This window comes from Lissotriton helveticus, chromosome 2_1, assembly GCF_964261635.1.
Source record: "Lissotriton helveticus chromosome 2_1, aLisHel1.1, whole genome shotgun sequence".
Lineage (NCBI taxonomy): Eukaryota > Metazoa > Chordata > Amphibia > Caudata > Salamandridae > Lissotriton > Lissotriton helveticus.
The window spans coordinates 838,222,072-838,234,498 of record NC_136059.1 but is presented as its reverse complement, the minus strand read 5'-3'; the positions used below and the strand labels follow the sequence as shown (position 1 = coordinate 838,234,498).

The 12,427-nt window shown below is 43.1% G+C and overlaps 1 long non-coding RNA gene across 1 annotated transcript in view; it reads left to right on the top strand.

Moving 5' to 3' along the window:
- Positions 1 to 12,427, top strand: part of LOC144819521 (uncharacterized) — a 260,179-nt gene that overhangs the window by 27,898 nt on the left and 219,854 nt on the right. The window contains exon 2 of the long non-coding RNA XR_013607422.1: positions 7,352 to 7,487. This is a non-coding gene — a long non-coding RNA (uncharacterized LOC144819521). The remainder of the gene's footprint in view (positions 1 to 7,351; positions 7,488 to 12,427) is intronic.

The following is a 12,427-nucleotide window of genomic DNA, read 5'->3' as shown; positions in this document are numbered from 1 at the left end:
CAGCCACCACATACCCCTAAAGTGTCATCTAAATAAAAAGCATTGCATATGTATAAGGACCCTGAATTAAGTAACAGCATGCACATTTAACACTGCCTAGGAACTTGTGCTATTTAGATTTGTGACAACCTGTTAAAATACTACAACAACAAAATTTTTAAGTAAAATAGAGCAAAAAATGTATTGCACTTCATAGGTTTAAATTTTTTTTTACATACAATTTGTTAAGCAATAAGCACAACATAATTACATAAAATACAATATATTACACAATGAATTAAAAATTGTTCTTGAGAACAAAAGTCGACGCGGAGTTTCGGTTAAAAACCTTCTTCAGGACAGTTTCTCAAACAATATATATATATATATATATATATATATATATATATCTCACTCAGGATTTTCTTTCTGCGGTCAAATCTTAAAATGGTGTCCTGTTTTGGGTACACGTTCAAGACAACAAATATCCCGCTTGATCAGACTGGGTATAATTGTAATTGATAATGTCTTGTTATCAGGTCTTTTGATTCTGCACTATGTCGGAGGGGCCACCGGTTAGCTTTGTGTTGCTTTATTCATACTAGAGTAGGGACTTGATGAATCGCGGTAGCCCCGTGCTAGATATGCTTCGTCAGCTAGTTCTAGGTATGGGATGATCCTCGCGATATCCGGATTAAAGTAGTCGGCCTCCCTGCTCCTCCGATCACAGCGTCCGGGGGTTCTGTTTCTGATTGGCTGTTAGGACTAGGGCTGTGATTGATTAATAAGGCCATTGACTCCAGGGTTTAGGGTTAGGGTAAGGGCTATGGTACCATTGGCCAGTTGGGCAAATTTAATCATAGGGCTCAGGGCGTCTCATCCCAGACATTGAGGCTAAGGGCGGAGAGGACAAGGACATTTGCCTGTTTGGGCTTGACGTAGATGGAATGGGCAGTTGCCTAATTGGGTTGGGAAGAGAGGACAAGGGCAGTTGCCTGTTTAGGCCTGTTTGGACAGGGCCTAGGGCCAGAGATGTTGCCCAATTTTCACTTACAAGCTTCCACATTCAGCCCTCGACATTCGCCAATATCCAAACACTATATCAGCAAAGGCATTCTACTCATGCTCCACCTGTTCCTCGGACGTGCGGCATCTGGTCCTGATCCCAATAAACCTGTGGTTTTGCGCACGTACCATATGGCTAGTATGCCAGGACAGATGTGGTGAATTCTCTAACCTACAGTGGTTGAGCTTGAACATACTGAACAGCCAAAATTTACTGGTTCAGTATTACACCAATATAATTCTTTTGTACATGTTTTTTCATGCTCTTTCACATTTGTTGAACTTATTTATTGCAGTAGCTGTATTATTGACCCCGAAGAAGGCTGTGCCACTACTCTAGGTCTCTTAGCCGAAACATGTTGGTCTAACATTTAGGCAGTTGCCTCCAATAGAGGCACCTGCGTCACCAGCCATTTATTGTTTATAATCCTGACACTGGGTAGCTGAATAAAGTTGCAGCATAGTTAACGCCATAGCTAGTTAGAACCACTCACATTTTAGCAATGCACCTTTTCTGGACACACCAGGCTCACATAGGGTTGTAGTACCGCCGCCGCCTTCTCAACGAAAACATCCCTGAGCTCCTTCCTTGTAGCAAGGGGGTTGTAGCCCGCGAGGAGACTAGGTCTTTCACGCAAGGAGGCAGCCCTATGATGAAGCATGACACCTCTGGTGTGTGAGGGGATCCGTCCTCAAAAGGGAAATCTCCCTCAGAGAGACTGAGTACACCTAGTAATTTGTATGACCTCCTATTGACTCTGGACCCATGGCCTTTTTGGTGATATGAATAATTAGTGGGGAGTTGGCCCACGCAGGTCCTGAAATCTCCTCTAGCCCCCTGTGTGTTTGCATTTTACTAATGCAGCACAAACAAACCTCGTACAGATTTCTATGTATATTGAACCACTACACAACCACTACAGAACCTCACAAACCACACCTACATATAATTCTACCCCAACTATAACACTATGGCACCTGCATTCTCACACAAAACACACCTCTGTCCTATAACACTAACACGTCCACACATCACCAACACAACACAAACCCACATTATACATAACTTTGATGCATCCAGACACACACTCCCTGTTCAAACAAAATACAGCTCTATCCTATACAGGCTCCTAACAGATCTCTTTTATCATGACAAATCCTATACTTAGCCTTCCATTACACCATCCAAAAACGTCCACCTCCTTGTTTTACCTCTTATACACAACCATACAATCCTTACACGCCATTATATCACACACATTACCTATTCCAGTGACCAGATCTAAAACAAGCACTCGTAACTCTTTTTAATCCCCTCTTACAAATCACATACTCTTCTCCAAAACACATCACCACTGTTGTACTATTTATATACCAATCACCAGCAGTACTTCACATGCGAATCTTTCACAGAAAACGACTACATCCATATCTCCTCTCACTACTCCAGAGCAACAACCACACAAATCTCAATATGTAACATTCCTAACACATGTATTCCCTTACTATCCAATCATGTATCTGTATATTTATTTTAGTCCTATTGTAAAAGAAAAAGAAAATTACTCTCTTGAACGCTTTACTCTGTCCTACCACCACCCTACACCTCTATCAATGTATCATCTATCTTCACTCTGATCCCAAACCCTTTCTACAACTACGTTCTCCAAAATAACCCTTCTTAGACTCCTCCTGGCTCACCCCAAACATCAGTTTACTACTATGATCTCTCAAACAACCCTACTAATTCTCCCTCTTGTTATCTCTCCTTTGACTTATCCCAAACCTCATTTTTCTAATGAGATTTTTCCTCTCCCTCTCTACAGGCCCTTCCCTTCTCCAGTTCTCCATCTCTCCTTTACTCATCCCAGACCCCAACCTACTACTATAATTTCCCAATTAAGACTTCTGTTTTTCTTCCCTATTATATCCCCACATTACTTTATTAAGTCTAAATAACAGACTCACATTTCCTCCGCTTGAATTACATTGTACCTCCTTATACTAATACTAATACTATAATCATATTTCCCTGTACTAATCCACCACTTATCCTTTTTTGGTTCTGGAGTGGCGTGCTACTTGCAAAAAAAGCGCTTTGATGCCTCATCAGAGGTAATAAGCCCTATATAAATACAAGTACAATTTAACTCCCCTTCTGCATTCCAAGGGATAAAACAGCCTCACACTGCACATGCACATTCCCCCATTTCACCACAAATGCCACACACCGGTACCCGGCACGAACAGGAAGACACCGCTGCTTTTCTGCTGGCTTCTCCTCCAACACGGTGCTCCCGCATCACTCTCTGTAAGCACCCTAACCCCAGCAAATAGAAAGATTTGCCCCATTCCAATCATCTCCCACCCTGCTAGTGAGGAAAGGACTGATCCCAGCTGCAAGCATAGGCCTGCAGGGTCTGCCTTCTCCTCGTCTTGCATGTTATGCAATACTGATAAATCGGAGATTGTTTTTTTCGGAACTCCACCTTCTGAGATGTGGAGGTCATGGTGGCCCCAGGATACGCCTCCGCTGGCCTCTCTTCAAAATTCTGTAAAAAACGTGGGAGTTCAAATTGATAATACTTCATCTATGAAATCCCAAATTCAAGCTCTGGTAGGCACCTGTTTCAGGCTGCTACGAGCCCTGAGAAAACGTCTAGCTCTTCTGTCAACTGACACAAGGAAAACAGTGATCCAGGCCCTAATGACTCTCAGACTGGACTATGGAAATGCCCTATACTTAGGTTTGCCTAATTATCCCCTGAACAACTTGCAAGTGGTTTTAAAATGCGGCGGCTAGACTAATCCTTAATCTGGCCCCTCAAACTCATATGTCCCCATATCTCAGGGCCCTGCAGTGGCTATCGGTGAAAAAGAGGATTACATTTAAGGTACTGGTTTTGGCACATAAAGCCCTACATGGTAATGGTATCAACTAGATCAGGAGGAGGGTATCGCACTACAGTCCATCTAGGACTCTGTGGTCATCCTCCAGCCATTTGCCTATTATTTCCAGGGTCCACAGAGTTAGAACCAGAGATAGATCTTCTGCGTTCTTGTTTGCCCAATCCTGGAACCAACTCTCACTGGCTCTTCGTGCCACGGTGGCACGGGCCTCTTTCAGGAAGCAACTAAAAACCAGGCTATTCTTCATTTACAGTGTTCCTAACTGTTAAGTGTGGAGGTGCCCGGCTAGCGCCAGGAAACTCTTTGGAGTAGCTGCACGCTATACAAATGCTGTTTCATTCATTCATTCACTCAAGACAAAAAAGGGACAGGAGGAATGATGGGTAAGTATTGCATATATAGGCTCTAATTTTATGGTAGAGGCACATATTTCCAGAGACGTTTTATGGCATGGGCAAAGTGGGCTCTGGCCCAGGGACCCACCCTTTCAAGGGGCCCCCAATAGAACCAGCCTAGCCCTGATGACCTTGAATAAGTCTTCAACAGAATGTTTTGAATACTGTATCTCTTTATTTATTGATGTGTAAAAGACTATCACAGGCATTTTACAGAGAAATGTGTTTATGTTTCATGCAACATCCTTAAATATAGTTTATTTTGAATCAAAATAGAACCTCATATATGAGGGTGTCACAGAGGTTATTTGCAGTAATACTGGTGAGCTACAATATTGAAAACACACAATACAATCCCTGAATATTAGATGTAACAACTGTAGAATTTGGACCAGTGTGCTTATCAGGGACTTGGCTGAAACTGGATCATAAATTCCAAACTGTTCCGAACAGGGGCCCCCAAAATACAATCCGCCCGGGCCCCCTCCCTGTATACTTCTCGTATTCTCCTTCTTTTTTCTGTCTTGCGAGGTGGAATCGCCTCATTAGTAATTAATTGGGCGAGGATAAGGGCGACCAGGTGTAATGCACAGTGAATCTAAAATGAAATGCGCGAATCCGGTGTGGTGTACTGCCAACTCCAGCACATACAGAAGTACTTACTACTCATACTCAACTGAGCAGTATGTTCTCGAACAGGCTGAATAATTCCTCCCTTATTTACTCATGAATGTTGGATTGGAAGCTACTTTTGTAATTAAACACCGTTTTTTAACAACTTTATTTTCATATTGAAAGCACAGGTAGGGGCATTCATATAAATATATTAAAGCAAACATCAGTAAAAAAGGTAATTTGATATAGTTGACTTGGCATCTTTATAAACTGGTAATTGGCAATCAATGCATTTAGAGCGGTGAGAAGTAAACATAATAGGCTTGCAGGATCTACAGGGACAAAGGATTGTTTGTTAACATCGTAAAAAGGTCAGAGCTGAAGTAATTAGTTTAAAACTTCAAAGTATCGCAAGTAAGCACACCAGTGGAACACAAGTTCTCTGGAGAAAGCCAGTTCTTCACAATTACCCTGTTAATCATTTTATGTTAAATAAAAATGTTGAAATTGGGGTCATCCTGGCCATTTAATGAGGGCAAGTAAATCGTTAATCATCCAGAATAAGCTATTTCTTCCAAGGAAGAGTAGATTTTACTTTAATCCGTGTTTTGTTTTTATAGTTGAAACCTTAACACTCATGAAATACTGAAGTTTTACAAAAGTAAATTATTTAGTGTGAATACTTTCTTCTAACTAGTTTGAGCTGTAACTTCTCCAGTCAGGGATTTGAGCCGGTTTATATTGGGAGTCGGTGATACATGGGTGTCAAATGTGGCCATTGTAAAGCCTGCACACTCACTGTTAAGGGTGCCACAATCCGCCACTTGGATCGAACATACACAACATCACATCATTCCACTTGCAACAGCTCGAATGTGATATGTGCAATAAAATGCCCCTGTGGCAAACGGAACGTTGGACAAACCACTCAGAAAGTGAAAATGAGAATCCTGCAACACTGTGGTAAATACGTTGCAAGGTGCATGGTGCCCCACTGGTAAAGCATTTTTTGGAACTAGACCATCAAGCAGAAGATTTGAGATGGTGGGTCAGAGAAAAAGTTAGTCCCCACCCTAGGGGAGGCAACATTCTGTGTTCCTTCAATTACAAGGAATGCAAATGGATACACACATTAGATACTGAGGCCAGGGGAATAAATGACATGGATGAAACCTATAGACAGTTGGGTCAGCTGCAATGATGAGTCACATCTATTGGGTTGCTCACCTCATTACCACACACAGAGTAGATCCAAACCCCTGCTTGCAACATTAAGTGATAGAAATCTCTCACATGAGATCTAACCACTGCGTTGGACTGGATGTCACGAACCGTATCTGTGAACTTGGCTGCCCTCATTTGTTTTGTGTTGTTCTGTTTTCTCCCCTTTTCTTTCCAGGGTTAACATGATTCAATGGCTAAAATAAATGTTGTTACAAGTCAACTTGTATGCAATGAGTATTAATATGAATATGTGTATGAATATGATTATACTTAATAGGAAGGTTTTATTTAAAACTACACTACCAACTAGAGCAAGTGCTTGCCGTCCACTTGTGGCATTATGATCCAGAGGATCAACAAGGTCAAATGTTACAACAGCTGGCTGTATTAGACAAAATGCATGAAGGAACTAGCACCATTAGTAACTATCTCAAAATACAATGACCATACATCACTCACTGTTTTTTTAAACTATTTCAGATTGTGGAAATATGATCAGATAATTCATAGACATTCATGTCTGTTTTTACTCACATTGTTTACGATCTAATGTTTTAATGATCACATGTTCCGTATCACCATCATCTGCTTAGAGTACAACATATATCCTCCTATAGCAGTTGCCCCATGTCATTATGAGTCCCTTGGCCCATGCACAATTATGACCCACACACCTGCTCCAGGCGCGGGTGTCATGCCTGGGCATATTGTTACCACATGAGTTGCGCTTTGGTCTCATGGTTTTTCAACACAAACTGGTGATTCAAAGATTTCCCAACCTGATTGTGAGCACACCGTGACTCACGCATCCCTGTAACCAGTACATGCAATACTCACCTGATGCGTTTACTACGTGGCTTTGAAATTAAGTGATGCTGACCATGATTGCGGCACAAACTAACGTGCACGTACCCTGAACTCGAAGGCGAGAAACGTGCTCGATTCATTTCTTGTCCTGCTCGCAGTTATAAGCGGCTTTGTGACGCAAGGACCTCTTTCCATTTTCAAATCGCTACACATTCATTGTGTCAAGGACCAAAGGTATGTGATTGACCCCCTTCCCTGCACCAAACCCAACACCCCTCCCCTTTTTCCCTCTGATTAAGCTAGCCCGCTCGCCTCCACTCAGAAGGGCTGACATTTTCTCATATCTCTTTCCACAGTACAACTGAGAGAGTGGCTGATTAATCCACCACTGTTCTCTACTTTGCATCGAATCAAGGAGAGATATCCCAAACCTCCAATTCCATGGGCATTACCGTGACACACACTATTTCAGGCCCGTTTACCTGATGAACGGTAAGTGCTAATTTTGTTTTAAAAAACCTCCGATGTCCCCCATTTTAGTATACTAGGTGAACATCATTCTCATCTTAGCTTATTTTTAACTCCACAGTTTCTTCTATTCATATAAGTTCGGAATATCATAAACATTTTTGACTTAGTGAGTCTTACAATTATGATGACCACTATCTTTTAGTAGCATTACTCATGGAATGCACCAGCCTGATATTCAAATCCTTTACCCACTAGGCTGTCCACTACACTGTGTCCTGAGGTAGACCCTTCATGACGCATTTCATCTGCGCATACAATAGGGTCGAAACATCAACAGTTATTCCCACTTAAGAAAAAATGAAAGAAAAGGACGGAGCTAATTTGTTCAAAATTGTTGGGGATGGAGCTTCCATTTTAAGTCTTACATTCTGTATATTATTTGTACACTTCATGTAAGAAATCACATGGTCACTGATCTCACTTTTTTCACCCACTTCACACATGTCACCATTTTGAAAATTTGAAATGTTTATAACTGACAGCCAGCAAATGAATTAGTAAATATTACTGAAATAACTCTCTTTTGTGTTCCATTTTTCAAAAGTCTTAAAAGCATTTACTAGGCTTCTACCTTTTTGACTATTCTTTTACTTTTATCAAAGGAATTTGTTTTTGTTCCTCTACAGAATCACTTGCATTTTTTTTGATAATTCGTAGGTTCTGAGGGATACTGGGTTACCCCATTGATTTCAATAGTTCAGATTTACAAAGTGACACATCTAGCCAGATGTGTCAGTTTGTAAACCCCTGCGCTACATTATACCTGCGTCAGGTGTTGTGTATGCAGGGTGGGCATTCCATTGCAGGAAAGGCTCTTTGAATTGTCGCAGTGAAATCTATGAGATTTCACTGTGAAACTTCTAAAGGCTCACTGCATCAAATCCTTATGCCTGCTTGGATCAGGCATAAAGGGTGACACAGGATGTGAAATTACACATTGCTGGAGTTGCATCTGTTTCCAAACACACTGCATCGATGCACCATTTTTGCACCTGCAGATACATCAGGAGTCCTGACGTATCTGTCAATCCTTGCGACATGGAGCACCCTACAGTAAATACAGCGCATCCATGGTGTCGCAAGGATGGCGTAATGAAAAGTGTTGTATTGCTGGTTTCCCCCAGCGATGTATCACTTTTCATAAATGAGGCCCTTGGTTTGCCAACTATGATATATGCTAATAATTTCAAGACCTGTTTTGAATTCCACATAGGGCGTGGTAGTTTACCATAATTCACATAGTCGTAATTTGTTTAAATTGATCTTAAAAAGTATTACACAGAGAAATGGTTCACGTCCAGAATCCGGTTAAGCCAGATTTTTGTAGGCATATTTTTAAGAACGAACATCTACTTTATTACTATTTAGCACTTGACACCCTAAACATTGCAAAGAAAATTAAATTATAAGAAAACCTGTTCAGTTTGAAGTTGCACAAATATAGTTAAGTAAATTTGCAAGTCCCAAATGAGTGATGATAGTTTTGGTTCCACTGAAGTTCCAAGAATTATAACATAAATATCACTTAAAGTGAAAGTGTCACCCATCACACTGGCAGACAAACATACATTGATGAATAAACTTTTAGTAACAGATGGCTTAAGCAGGCAATTTGTACTTTAGCTGTAAAATGTAGCTACTGTCTAAACAATCCCTTAGTCTATTTGCCTTCCTGCTGGGATATTGATTAAATGCCGTTTGTGAAATGACAGTCATTTCTCTGGTTTACTACTTACTCTGAGCTGCAAAATCTGCTTTCACAAAAAGACGGATAATCATTTAACAACGCCATTGTTCGTGTATAATAGATATAAAGAGATCGGGTGTTTTAACCAATCCGATCCTTGGTGTTTAAAGCCCATTTATTTTGACCTGGTGCTGGGGTGAAGGTTGAGGTTATGTTCACAGCACAAGGCGGCATGTTAAAACGCACGTTGACGTTTGTTTAGTTTACAGATTTCGCATGAAGGTTTTGCATGATCCTGCTAAAATGTAGTGTGCAATTGCCACCTGTTCTCGCTTGACTTTACCTGATTGGTAACAATTTTAGGTTGGAATATCCTATACCAAAATCCCGTTAATTCCTTGCACTAATAGATCACTTTTATTTACTAATTGAGGATGATGTGGACTTATGTTCATTATGGGCCATATTCACAAAGTTAAATTCGGCCATAATCGTCCGTTTATACCCGAAGTGACCTTTATTGGTGCCTACAAGGAATTGGCAAAGGGATTCCTGGCAGGGTACAATACAAGGGGATTCCTGGCAAGTGTGAAATTAATAACAAGTGTGGAGATTTCCTACACGAGTGCAAAGGTATTCGCAGACATATATTGTACTCGAGGAGTAGGAAACGGTATTCCAAAGCTTGCTATTTGGCAAAACCTACAAACATATATGTCTGTGGGTGTGCCCAAATTCCGATATGACCCTTTCTCATCCTAGAACGGTCCTATTATTTACTGGTAAACTTCATTACTCCTGGTCCTGTTGTCCTCATCTCATTCCTGAACAAAGTGGAGATGACCATCTCCGCGACAGAAAAAAAGAACAGGAGCATGCTGGGATACCCAACCCACTCCCTCCCACTGGGAGTACAAAAGCAGTATCATCCCAGTATGCAGCCTGAAAATACCAAGCCAACAACCGGAAGGCCGGCCGCCAGGGAGGGAGGGGCATAAGGAATGGGACGAGGACAACGGGACCAGGAGTAATGAAGATTACCGATAAGTAATAGGACATTACCCCCAGGTCCCTCCAGTCCTCGTCCCAGTCCTGAACAAAGTGGAGAATACCAAAGCAGACAACCCGGCCTTCCGGACTCCCACAAACACCAGGGGCACCAGACTGAAAAACAGCACCCCACAGGAGCAAAAGGAGCCCACAAGAAAGGAGAAAAACGCAGGCAAGAGCACACAACCAACCACAACCCCAAACAAGCAGACAGAGCCGAGACCCCAAAACCAGCGGGGTACAACCAGCAAAAAAGCACAAGACCCCCCCAGTCAAGCCAGAAGGAGGCCCCACACACCAGGGGAAGCCACCAGCAGAGCAGTAAAAACCAAAGAGGGCAGAACCGGACAAGAAAACAGGCACCGACCCAGAGGAACAGCCAGGAAGAAAAGGGGCAGGGAACCTCAGCAAGGCCCCCCTCAGCCGAAAACAGCAGCAACAGGGAACCTGGAGGCACAGAAACACACACAAGGCCCAGGCAGGAACGAACAACTGCCAACCCCAGCCGAGACACCGAAGAGCCGCAGGAACAAAAAGGCCACCACACTGGGAGAAGACCAACAAGGAGGCCAACAGCCCAACCCTGCAGGCGACCCACAAACACCTAAGAAGCCAGCCAGAGAAACCTGGCAGGCCAGCCAGCCAGGAGGCTCCCACCACAGTGCCACCAGGACCCGGAAGGAGAGGGGAAAAAAAACAACCAAGAAGGGGCAGAGGGAAAGGCACAGCAGCCAACCAGAGCCAGGTCACCCACAGAGGAGAAGCAGCAGAAAGACAGGGAGGTAGTCCAGCAGCTCACACAACAGCCCCAGCGCAACAGCCAGCCACGAAGGAGCGGCACAGGAAAGGACAGAAGAGCACTCCAGGACTGAGAACACCAGGGCCTGAACCACTGGGCACCAAGAGGCCAAAAGAACGCCAAAAGCACAAGAGAATGAGTGTCCAGGAAAGCACCCAATCAAGGACCAAAAGAGGACCCCAAAGCAACTACGGGCCCCACAGCACAATTCCTGACACAACCAAGCTGAGGGCCGCACCAACGACCCACACGCACAAGCAAACGGTAGGCCAAACACACGGACCGCAAGGGCAAACCCAACCTTACGAGCAGTGGTCACAACTTTGTTGCAGGTTATGGCATCACTCGCCGGCTTCAGTGTGCAATTTCCCTCTGTTGCAGATGAAACAGCAGTTCCAGATGCAGAGAGACAGAGGGGAAGAAGTCTTTGTGTACCTTAGACTTCAGAACAGGAGGCAAGCTTTACTTTAAGCCCTTGGAGAACTTCTTGAAGGAGGATACACAGCACACAACAAAGTATTTTTCCTCTCCGTGGCAGAAGCAGCCACTGCAGGCCAACCCCAGACAGCACACTGCAAAGGGGCAGTACTTGTCCTTCAGCTTTCTCAGCTCTTCTACTTGGCAGACGTTCCTCTTGAGTCCAGAAGTATTCTAAAGTTCTGGGGACTGGGCCCCAATATTTATAGAATATTTTCCTTTATTCTCTGGTGGCAGAGTATCCCTGTGCTCAGTCCAAATCAGTTCTGTGGAGACAGCATTGTGTAAGGCAGACCAGGCCCATTCATGTGCAATGAAATCTCCTCCCCCTACTCTAACTGCAGCTGAGGTCTATTCATCTCAGCTCTGACTCATCCAGGAGAGGCAGGAGACACCTCAACTCCCCCCAGTGGCTGTCTACAGTGAATGCACATCCCTAGCCCCTGTCACCCCAAAGCCAGACAGTCAATCCACAAACCAGCAGCGGCGCACACGATGGCTACGCAAGAAAATACCTACTTTCTAAAAGTGGGATTTTCATACACACAATATAAAAATCAACTTTAATAAAATATATATTTTATATTATGAGTTCAAGCATACTAAACTCCATCTTTCCTTCTTGTCCTAATGGAAAGCCATACATATAAGAAGCTATAAAACACTCCCATTCTATCCCATGTGACAGATAGCCTTTCAATTGTGAAAAATGAACTACACTGAATTTCACTATCAGGACATGTCATGTACATCAGTACATGTCCTACCTTCCACATACACTCCACCCTGCCCACAGGGTACCTTGGGCCTAACATAGGGGTAACTTACATGCATAAATGTGAAGGTTAGGGCCTGGCAAGTGGGTGCACTTCGTAACAAATGGTGGAA